This window comes from Otolemur garnettii, unplaced genomic scaffold, assembly GCF_000181295.1.
Source record: "Otolemur garnettii isolate 467f Iridium unplaced genomic scaffold, OtoGar3 scaffold00008, whole genome shotgun sequence".
Taxonomy (NCBI): Eukaryota; Metazoa; Chordata; class Mammalia; order Primates; family Galagidae; genus Otolemur; species Otolemur garnettii.
Window position 1 is genome coordinate 16,040,004 of NW_003852403.1, and position 11,581 is coordinate 16,051,584.

Below are 11,581 nucleotides of genomic sequence, written 5' to 3' on the forward strand. Positions count from 1 at the left end.
TGTTTGGCGGGCCCAGGCTGGGGATTCGAACCCGCCACCTTAGGTGTATGTGGCTGGTGCCTTAGCCGCTTGAGCCACAGGCACCGAGCCAGCTTTCGGTTTCTTCAACTGAAAAACTGACAAATAGGACCTAACCTGAAGGACACTGTAAGATCAGATGAGACAGAGAAGCAATGAGAAGACAGTAAGTGTTCAATAAATCCCTGCTATTGTCAACATGAGACAGTGGTGCCGGGAGGTTTCCTTAGACTTAACTTCTAGGAAGGTAGAAATGGTGGCCCAAGGGTTGGTGCCCTTCCCAGAACATGGGGCAATTGGTCCAGAGCACAGAGACCTTAACCCTAGCCTCAGAAAGTATGGAGACAGCCCCCGGGGGCTCCCATGCCCATGTGCCCATATTTCCAATGGAACACTCCCACCCTCCATGAGGATTAACCCAACCTGCTCCTCTTCTTGAGTTTCCCATTCTCCTCAAGCTTCCCAGGGTCCCTAGATTGTCACTGGCCATCACGGGTTATTCTTCCTTCATAGCACCTTCCCATTTATTCTCTCAAAAAGTATTTACTGACTTAGCACCTGTAGCACGGTGGTTACAGCGCCAGCCACATACACCAAGGCTGGTGGGTTCAAACCCGGCATGGGCCAGCCAAACAATGACAACTGCAACAAAAAAAATAGCCAGACTCTTGTGACAGGCGCCTATAGTCCCAGCTACTTGGGAGGCTGAGGCAAGAGAATCACTTAAGCCAAAGGGTTTCAAGTTGCTGTGAGCTGTGACACCACAGCACCCTACCCACGGCAACATCGTGAGAATTCGTCTCAAAAAAAAGAAAAGTATTTACTAAGCACTACTCTCGTGCGTGGCATTGTGGCTAGGCACCTGTCCTCATGGTGCCACTGGTAGAGTCCACCACTTTCTGCCACTCCTCACTTAAGGGAGCCCTGGTAAACCATGTGCCTAGATAAACTGATGACTTGCCCACTGCTAGAGTTTTTTATCTTCACTCTTTCCCTTCCACTCGTCTTTTACACCACTGACACATTAGCCTTTTAAAGTGCAAACCTGAGCAAAGTCGTGCAATGCCCCATCACCAAGGAAACTGCACTGTGCATGTGGCTCCATGTGCTCTGAAACTCTGGCCACACTACCTCTACCACTCCTGGTAGGTGCCCTGGGCTTTCCTGCCTCTGCTATCATCTCCCCCTGAAATACCCTTCCTTTTCTTCCCAGCTATCCAAATCTCACCTAACCTTCAAGGTTCAGATCAAATATCACTTCCTCCTAAAGTCCCTCAGGCTAGATACAACCCCCTCCCTGAGCACCGATCCCTTGGCATGATCTGGCCTGGATCCCAGCTTTCTGGGCTTGTCACCTCAACCTCCCCAGTGCCCTGCATGGAGCCTGGCACACAGAAGGCTCCTGGCGGATCAAAAGACAAATTTATGACCCAACAAGGCTGAAAACATCTTCACGCTGATTTGCTTCTAAGAATGGTATGTTGGGCCAGGCAGGGTGGCTCATGCCTATAATCCTAGCAATCTGGGAGGCCAAGGTGGGTGGAACCCTTGAGCTCAGAAGTTTAAGACCAGCCTGAGCAAGAGCAAGACCCATCTCTACTAAAAATAAAAAATAAAAAATTAGAAAAACTATCCAGGCCTGTTGGCACATGCCTATAGTACCAGCTACTTGGAAAGCTGAGGCAAGAAGATTGCTCAAGCCCAAAAGTTTGAGGTTGCTGTGAGTGATGATACCTTGGCACTCTACCCAGGATGAAAGATGAGACTCTGTCTTTAAAAAAAAGAAAAGAAAAAAAAAATGGCATTTCATCCCCACATTTCAAGTGGATGGAACCATCCTGACTCAAGGGCAAAGAGTCCTCTGTCCTAGGTCACTTTTGCATTATTTGGTCCTACACAGCCTTCCCACTCTGGTCCCCAGGGCTCATGCTCCCCACAGGACTCCTGGACAATCATGCAGGCTAAACTACACAGGGCCTAATAAGGCACATGAACAAATTTAGACTGGATCCCAAAGCACAAGCAAGCCTTGGCATGGCTTTAATGAGAATATGATGGTGATGAGATTTGGGTTTCTGAAGGACCAAGCTGTCTGCCTGGGAGACCATAGAATCGGGAAGCAGATTCAAGACAGTGCAGCATTAGCCACATGTAGCTTCTCCAGTGTCCTCACGCTCTGTCATGATCACCTGTGTATTGTCACATCCATCTCCTCTAAGACCGTGCAAGTTGCCCAGGGGAAGGAGACATGCTGAATAGATCTTTGGAATTCACCCTGTTGCCTGGCACAAAGGAAGAATTCAAATAACGCTAGGTGCTGGAACACTTTATATTGTGGCTTTACAGTACATATCAAGTGATTTCATATCTACTATGTCATTTAACTTTCAAAACTGTCATAGAGATGTTCTTAATCCCCATTCTACAGATATAGAAACTGAGGCTGATTATTTCAAAGCCCACAGCTGTCTCCTCTGCACAATCATGCCCACCCCTTGGGGAAGGCCGGTCCCCCTACTCTGCAGAGGACAGACCCAAGTAGGGCCGTTGAGGTTTTCCAACTAGACAGGCAGAAGCTTCTACAAAAGGCAGGGCTCTCCATAGCTCCACAGCCATCTTGCCTCTTAACTCGAGGCTCAGCTCTGATCCAAGAATCTCAACACTTCAGTCAAACTCAAGTAGAAGCTCAAATGGAAAAGTAGCTTGGGGATGTAGAAGAAAGGCTGGCACCTAAGCGGCTATGGAAGGAGGGCTTTCCTTCTCTCGTTCAGGTTCATGAGTCAGAGACAACCCCTCTTAGCAAGGACACATTGGAGTCAAAACTGGGGTACAACCATAGCACCACAGCAGGGCTGGAACCAAAATTGAGGCCTCCTGGACCTATGTGAATGAAGACAAGACAAAGAAAGTCCCTTCTCTCCACTGCCCTCAGTGGGTCAGGAGGGGCCACTGACCCTGCATAGATCCTGGACCTGGGGCTGGACCAGCCAGGAAGAAGGCACCTCCCTGTACCCACCACTTTGACCAGGCAGGCACCTGATTCAGGACTCAGCAGACACACACCCTGTGGACTGTGGAAGCACTAGATAAAACCACATCAGGGCAGTACCCGGAGCTTAGTGGGTAGGGCGCCAGCCACATACACCAAGGCTGGAAGGTTTGAACCCAGCCTGGGGCAGCTAAAACAACAATGACAACTGCAATAACAACAACAACAAAAATAGCCAGGTGTGGTGGCAGGTCCTGTAATCCCAGCTATTTAGGAGGCTGAGGTAAAAGACTCGCTTAAGCCCAAGAGTTTGAGGTTGTTGTGAGCTGTGACTACACTGCGCTCTACCAAGGATGCCATAGTGAGACTCTCAAAAAAAAAAAAAGAAAGAAAGAAAACCATGACAGGAGACACCTGCAGACATCTCCCAGGAGCCCAGAGTACCCAGTGCCCCCACCAAGCTCCTTCAGACCAGCCCTGCCTGGCACCTATCTACCTGGAAAGGGAAGCTGAGAATGAGTGGTAGGTAGAGGGAGGGAGGAAGCAGGCCAGTGGGGAAGTCACTCCTGCCCATTTGCTTCAGATCTCTGCAAAACACCCAGGAAGAAAGGCTGACTCAGCTTGGCGCCTGTGGCTCAAGTGGCTAAGGCGCCAGCCACATACACCTAAGGTGGTGGGTTCGAATCCAGCCCGGGCCCGCCAAGCAACAATGATGGCTGCAACCAAAAAATAGCCAGGCGTTGTGGCAGGCGCCTGTGGCCCCAGCTACTTGGGAGGCAGAAGCAGGAGACTTGCTTGAGCCCAGGAGTTGGAGGTTGCTGCAAGCTGTGATGCCACTCTACCCGGGGGGACAGCTTGAGGCTCTGTCTCAAAAAAAAAAAAAAGAAAGGCTGACTCTGGGGATTTGGCTGAAGCCTGTGGCCCTTTCATCTTCTTTATATTTGTCCTCTTCTCCATAGTATCTCCAGATCTGTTTCTTTCTCTCTCTCTCTCTCCTCTCTCTCTCTCTCTCACACACACACACACATTTCCTAAATCCTGTCCCCTTCTCTTACGATGCTTCCTGCAAACCACTGGTGCTTCATTGCTATGGCCAAATGCTGGCCCCAAAGAACCCCTTCCCCACCCTACATTTTGGTGATGGAGAGGACACAGCGCAGCACCTCTTCTGCCTGCATCTACTGAAAGCCCTGGCCTTCACCCTTCAGAGAATGTCATGAAACATGAAATGGAGGCTTAGCAGAACCATGATAGGAACCCCTAGGGTGCTCAAATGTGTGTGGGGCTCAGGCCAGGTTGGGAGAGAATGGGGAGGAGCCAGGCCCCAAACACCTGGACACCAAATACCAGAGCCACGCTGAGCCCTGCAGACTCTGGCCTGAGACTGAGAAGGATGCCCACCCAGCCTCCAGTACCTCTGTCAACCACCACCAGGAAGGAAGAGCCTCTCTCATGGGTGGAAGCCAGGCTGGCTGCACAGGGTGGGCACTCTTGCCCAAAACACCGTTCAAGGGGTCATGACACTCCCAGGGAGGCAGGAGGACGCCATCAGCAGAGAGAGCACAGCCTCACCAGAGCCCTCCAGCTAATGAAGGAACCCAACAGCCTGGCATTGAGCTAAAACCACATACCTTTCCGTACCTGACCCCATCCCTGCCCCCTGCTCCAAACAGAACACCACAAAAAAACAAATTCAAGACTGGACATGCCCAAGTAAGCAGGCCAGTCATAGGAGGAGGCACTGGTAACCACTGGTAACCAACCCAGGCATCCCCACCCCCCATGGAACGGGCACAGGCATGGAAAATTTCATTCCTTCTCTCATCCATTCTCCCATGAAGATCAAGCATGAAGCAGAACAACAGGTGTGACTGAAGTTGGCCTTTAAAATGAATGTTCCAAGTGAGACGCTTTTCACTTGCAAAGGAACTTGAGGACACTAAGAGTTAAGAAGGACGTTAGCTTAAGGGCAGAGCAAAAATTTCAACATCAGATTCACTTCCCCTTGCTAAGAAGACTGACTGGAAGACTAGGTTCTGCATGCTCATTAATAGTACTAATAATAGTTCACATTTGCAGAAGGCTTTGCTGTGTTCACACACAGGACTTTCACATAATTTATCCCATTTAAACTCTGCAGGAAGAGAGGAAATGAGTTTAGGGCTGCCAGGAGCCAGGCCTGAAGCAGGTGCTTTAGTGTTAGTTCCCTTTCTCCTGTGACTACCCCCCGGTGAAGCAGGCAGGAGAGACATCATTTTATAAGGAAGACCCATAATTCATACAAAGTCCTGTGGTTTATGAAGTGGCAGCGGGGTCTAGATCCTAGATCTTGTGGCCCCCTCATTCGGAGATTCTTCTTCAGCATTTCCATTCTTTCTCACATGTTGAGAAGTAGACCAGGCTGTGAACAAAGACAGCTGGCTCAATCCCATTTATTTATTAGCTGTGTGACTTTGGACAAGTCACTTAATTTGAGTTACTGCTTTCCTCACTTAAGATGTGGATAGTAGCCAGGTGTGCTGGCTCATGCCTGTAATCCTAGCACTCTGGGAGGCCGAGGCAGGAGGATTATCTGAGCTCAGGAGTTCAAGACCAGCCTGAGCAAGAGTAAGACACTTCTCTAAAAACTAGCCAGGCATGGTGGCAGACACCTGTAGTCCCAGCTACTTGGAAGACTTAGGCAAGAAGATCAAGGCCGAGGCAAGAGGAAGGCTTGAGTTCAAGAGTTTGAAGTTGCTGTGAGCTATAACACCACAGAACTCTACCAAGGGCAAGAAAGTAAGATTCCATCTCTAAATAAATAAATAGCAATAAATATTAAAATTTTTTTTAAATATGGGGATAGTAATACATCCACTTCAGAAGGCTCTGGGGAGGATTTTAATAATGTCCCCCAAAACAAAGCAAATACCCAGTATCATTTCCTCCCCTCCCATCTCTGCCTAAGTGACATAATCATGTGTCCCCAACTCTTTCACCTAAATACCTAAAAAATGCATCTATTACAGTGCCATTGGCTCATTTTGTGAAAAAGCAAAGCTCAGTTGCAATAGGCCTATAAATATAGCAAATGAAAGATTCTGACAAAATTCCTCTGAGACATTTAAACTGCTTTTTAAAATAACAATAACAATAATAATAAAGGCGAGAGGTGGCTCACGCCTGTAATCATAGCACTCTGGGAGGCCAAGATGGGCAGACAGCTTGAGCTCATGAGTTCGAGACCAGGCTGAGCAAGAGATAACTGGACGTGTGGTGGGCGCCTACAGTCCCAGCTGCTTGGGAGACTGAGGAAAGAGGATTGCTTGAGCCCAGGAGTTTAAGGATGCTGTGAGCTATGATACCACAGCATTCTACCAAGGCTAACAAAGTGAGACTCTGTCTCAAAAAAAAAAAAAATATATACATATATATAGATAGATAGATACATACATACATATGTACGTATATTTACTTATTGTAAAAAATATTCAAATGTCACATAAATACATAAAAGTAAAAAGTATGAGTTCTTCCCCCAACCTCCCAAGAGATATCCCTGCTTTACGTTCTAGAATTATTTTCCTACCTGAACAGGCATATAGACATTAGGGGTTTCTTGGTGCCTGAGGCTCAAGTGGCTAAGGCGCCAGCCGCATACACCTAACGTGGCGGATTCAAATCCAGCCCTGGCCCGCCAAATAACAATGATGGCTACAACTGAAAAAAACAGCCAGGCGTTGTGGCAGGCGCCTATGGTCCCAGCAACTTGGGAGGTGGAGGCAGGAGTCTCGCTTGAGCCCAGGAGTTGGAGGTTGCTGTGAGCTATGCCACGGCACTCTAACCAGGGGGACAGCTTCAGGCTCTGTCTCAAAAAAAAAAAAATCAAACATGGAATTATATCATAGACACTTTCTCCTTTGAAACCTTAACTCCAGGTGGCGCTTTGCAGCTCAGTGGGTAGGGCGCTGGCCCCATATACCGAGGGTGGTGGGGTTAGAACCCGACGAAACTGCAACAAAAAAATAGCTGGGTATTGTGGTGGGCGCCTATAGTCCCAGCTACTCGGGAGGCTGAGGCAAGAGAATTGCCTAAGCCCAGGAGTTGGAGATTGCTATGAGCTGTGACACCGCAGCACTCTACAGAGGACAAAAAAGTGAAACTCTGTCTCTTAGGGTAAAAAAAAAAAGAAATCTTAACTCCACCTTCCCATTTCCTCTGGACACTGTCTCTAAGACTAAAATTCACAGAGCCATACTTGCGATTTCTTCAGGAGCCTGCCTAGTTCTAAGACAGGGCACAGCCAGAGCAATACAGCCGCCTGCATTTGATCTCTGGCTTTATCATCCTGCAGACACCTCTGTCTTTCCATCTGTCACGTGGTGTGTTCATATGACTGATCTATAGAGGCTTTTCTACCCTGCATGGCACTTTCACCCATGGTCCTTGCGCATCCTGTCTCCAGAGGCAAGGGTATCATCACTTCCAATACCCTCAGGAAAAATCAGAGGCTGGGAGGTCCCTCCACTGGCCAAGGTGACCTCGAGTTGGCAAGAGAACTAGAGTGGACACCAAGCTCCCAATGCTTAGTCCTGTGCTCCTGCCCCTCAGCCCAACATCAACCTGGGCCCTGAGAGGGAGACGTAGAGTACCCTGTCACAGTGCCAGCACCCCAGAACAGCAAGTTCCTCTACCTTACAGACAGTACACCACGCGGCTGTGCACCCTCCAGCTAGGATCCCACTACAAGCTATCTTATCTGCTCCTTCCTCTTTCACACAGTCCTGGGAAGGAAGTTCACAGCCATAGCAAGCCCACGGCACTGGCCCAACCCAACCCTCCACTGTGGTCTGTGCCAATCCAGCACCTCCAGACTCCTTTTCCTGCCCAGACATGGCACCCATAGCCACCTTGCCCCACCTCACTGTAGTAGGTGTTAGCTGAGAATGTGCCACTCTCCACAACCGGCCTGTAAGCAGAGGAGGTAGGCCACGAGAGCTGACAACTTTGACCTGGTGCAAATACCACCTCCCAGTACCCTCCTGCCACCCAAGGCCTTGACAATGGCTCAGTACCCCCAAAGGCCCTTCCTCACAGCACTATAGGGCACTTGCTTCCTTGGCCTATAAATAGACTCTCGGGTCCCCTCCTCTTTCTTTCTCCCAAGGCCACCTTCCCACTTACCTTCTCTGAAGAACATGCCATGATCCGCCCCGCCCCACACTGTCCACTCTTCTCCTCAGCATCCCCTCGGCCTCTGGTGTTCTCTACGCAGGAGTCAACTTGCCCAGGGAAAACGTCCTGGTATGTCTTTCTCAGGTGCTGCAGGGACCCACACATGATCTGTGCCAACAGCTAGAGAGTGAGTGCCCAGGGGTGCAGGGACCATGCCTTCAGGGCCTTTTGTGTGCCCCCAGCCCTCGGATGGTGCCACATGTTAGCTCCTCAGCTAGGCTGGGTGGCTCCGTGGCTGGGCGGGAGGTCTCGGGTAACGCCTAGCCCAAGGAGGTCTCAGATAAGGTCCAGAGACTCTTCTTCCCTAAATAGCCCAGCCCTTCTCCCTCAGCAGCCGCCCTTCATTGAAGTCTCTCTCTGAGATGCTGTGAATTCCAGGCATTTCCAACCTCTATCTTCTTCTTCCAACAACTCCCTTGTACAGCTGAGGCCCAGAGGGATAGAGAGCCCTAAAGATACTCAGATTCTCAGTCCCCTACTCAAGCTTCCCGGAGAACACTGAATCATCCACAAAGCACCAGAGGAAATGTGTCTGGGAACTCTCCAGTGCAGAGGCTCCTCGGGGGCAACCTGTGCCAGAGCATCCCTCAGGCACTAAAACCCTCCCCAATCTCGTCTTCCAGGACCATACAAATCTCTCAGTGCTTTTCAACAGCTGGTTCTGTTAGAACCAGCATGGGCTAAGCACCACAGACTGTTCATACAACTCACCACAAATCAGGAAGAAAACAGGATCCCATTCCTTTTCTTTTTGAAACAGAGTCTCACTATGTCGCCCCGGTAGAGTGCTATGATATCATAGCTCACAGCAACCTCAAACTCTTGGGCTTAAGTGATTCTCTTGCCTCAGCCTCCCAAATAGCTGGGACTACTGGCACAAGCCACAACACCCAGCTATTTTTTTTTTTGAGACAGAGCCTCAAGCTGTCTGAATAGACAGCTTGGGTAGAGTGCCTTGGCATCACAGCTCACAGCAACCTCCAACTCCTGGGCTCAAGCGACTCTCCTGCCTCAGCCTTCCAAGTAGCTGGGACTATAGGTGTCCACCACAACGCCCAGCTATTTTTTGGTTCCAGCTGTCCTTGTTATTTGGTGGGCCCAGGTTAGATTTGAACCGGCCAGCTCAGGTGCATGTGGCTGGCACCTTAAGCTGCTTGAGCTACAGGCGCTGAGCCATGTCCGGCCTTTTTTTTTTTTTTTGTAGTTTTTGGCCACGGCTGGGTTTTGAACCCGCCACCTCCGGTATATGGGGTTGGTGCCCTTCTCCTTTGAGCCACAGGCACTACCCGTCCGGCTATTTTTTGGTTGGTATTGTCATTGTTGTTTAGCAGGCCCAGGCCAGTTTCAAACCCACCAGTCCCGGTGTATGTGACCAGTGCCCTAACCACTGAGCTATGGGCACCAAGCCCAGGATCTCTCTTTTTTTTTTTTTTTTAGAGACAAGAGTCTCACTTTGTTGCCCTCAGTAGAGTACTGTGGTGTCACAGTTCACAGCAACCTCCAACTCCTGGGTTTTCTCTTGCCTCAGCCTCCCCAATCGCTGGAACTACAGGTGCCCACCACAACACCCAGCTATTTTTTGTTATTGTTGCAGTTTGGCCAGGGCCAGGTTCCAACCCGCCACCCTGGGTACATGCGGCGGGCGCCCTACTCACTGAGCCACAGGCACCACCCTAGGATCCCATTCTTGATGAAAAACTGAGGTTCTAGGAACAGGAATGTGAATGGGGCCCGCAGTGAGCACTTTCAGCTGCCCTGATCCAAATCTGCACAACGTGTAAGATGTACACTGCTGACCCCATCTTACACAGGAAGAACCTAGGACCACGCAGTTAAGCAAAATGCCCTAAGCACCCAGCAACCCAAGCTCAGCACCTTCCCTTATTCTCCAGCCTCCACTTCCTAAGAGGACCAATGTAGGGCCCTGAGGTCATGTGCAAGGTTCTCCTAGTGACCCTGGCACCCATGAATAGGAGCTTCCTGGCTGGTAAGAGTGACCAAGCTCTTGCCCAGGAAGAAAACAAAGCTGTGGCACTGAACTAGCTAAAAATAAAAGAGTCTCCTTCTCCCAAGGGAAACAGAAGAGCCCTGGAATGTGGTGGGGCAGGAACAACAGGCTCAATTCTAAGCTTCCTGGTGGATGGCTCAGGAAGGGCCAGCCTCCAGACTCAAGTGTCCCAGGCACTTCCCCACAAGAGGGAAGAGAGGATCTGAGTGTAGACAGGTTTACTTTAACTGTGGGACAACCAAACCCTAATGCTGTGACGGGCAGATACTACAGTGGTGGGTGTTGCTGGGCTAGAAACTGAAAGCCCTCAGTCACCCTGCAGGGCAGCACTGCCTCCCTCTATGACCTTGAGTAAGGGATTTCTATTTCTGTGTTTCCATTGATAAAACAGCAATAACAGGGCCACACCTTTGGGGGGCAAGACACGATTGTAAGAGGGACTTTACCTAACAAATGCAATCAGTGAAACCTGGTTTCTTGTACCCTCAATGAATCCCCAACAATAAATTAAAAAAAAAAAAACAGCAATAACAAAAACTGTCCTCTCTCTCTCTCTCTCTCACCTATGGCAGACACAGAAGCTCAATGGCACTTGGATTCCTCAGAACATGGGCATTTCAGAAACCTGTGCTGGCATTTTCATCTGTTTATTTAGCCAGGGAACACAGACATGCAGATGGTCCATGAGATCTTCACACACAATTTGAGGCAAAGGCAGAACAGTACCCAGGATCCTCCCTCTCCCCTGCCTCAGAGGTCTCACTGTCTGCCTACCCTCTGTTATCCAGGAAGCGACAGCCCTCACCTGCCTACTCAAGGTGGGTTCTGGGTGAATAACAGTGATAACGCCCGGCATTTGTTAAGTTCTGTACATTTCCCAAGTGCCTATTCTCTAAATTGGTAAGTGGGCAGAAAACACTGCAACAGCCATCCACCCCACAGCCACCTAGCTCAAGTCAGAGGGGTTGGCTCCGCTCCTATAGCTCAGTAGTTACAGCACCAGCCACATACACTGGAGCTGGTGGGTTAGAGCCCGGCCAAGGCCTGCCAAACAACAATAACAAATACAATATTAAAAAAAAGAAAAAAAAAGCCTGGGTGGCATCTGTAGCTCAAGAGGCTAAGGCGCCAGCCACATACACCAGAGCTGGTAGGTTCAAATCCAACCCAGGCCTGCCAAACAATGACAACTACAACCAAAAAATAGCCATGCATTGTAGCGGGTGCCTGTAGTCCCAGCTACTCGGGAGGCTGAGACAAGAGAATCACTTAAGCCCAGGAGTTGGAGGTTGCTGTGAGCTGTGACACTACAGTGCTCTACCCAAGGCTTGAGGCTCTATCTCAAAAAAAAA

General features: G+C 49.7%; 1 protein-coding gene across 1 annotated transcript in view; it reads right to left on the reverse strand.

The window, feature by feature from the left end:
• Nucleotides 1-11,581, reverse strand: part of HK1 (hexokinase 1) — an 80,697-nt gene that overhangs the window by 56,115 nt on the left and 13,001 nt on the right. The window lies entirely within an intron of this gene.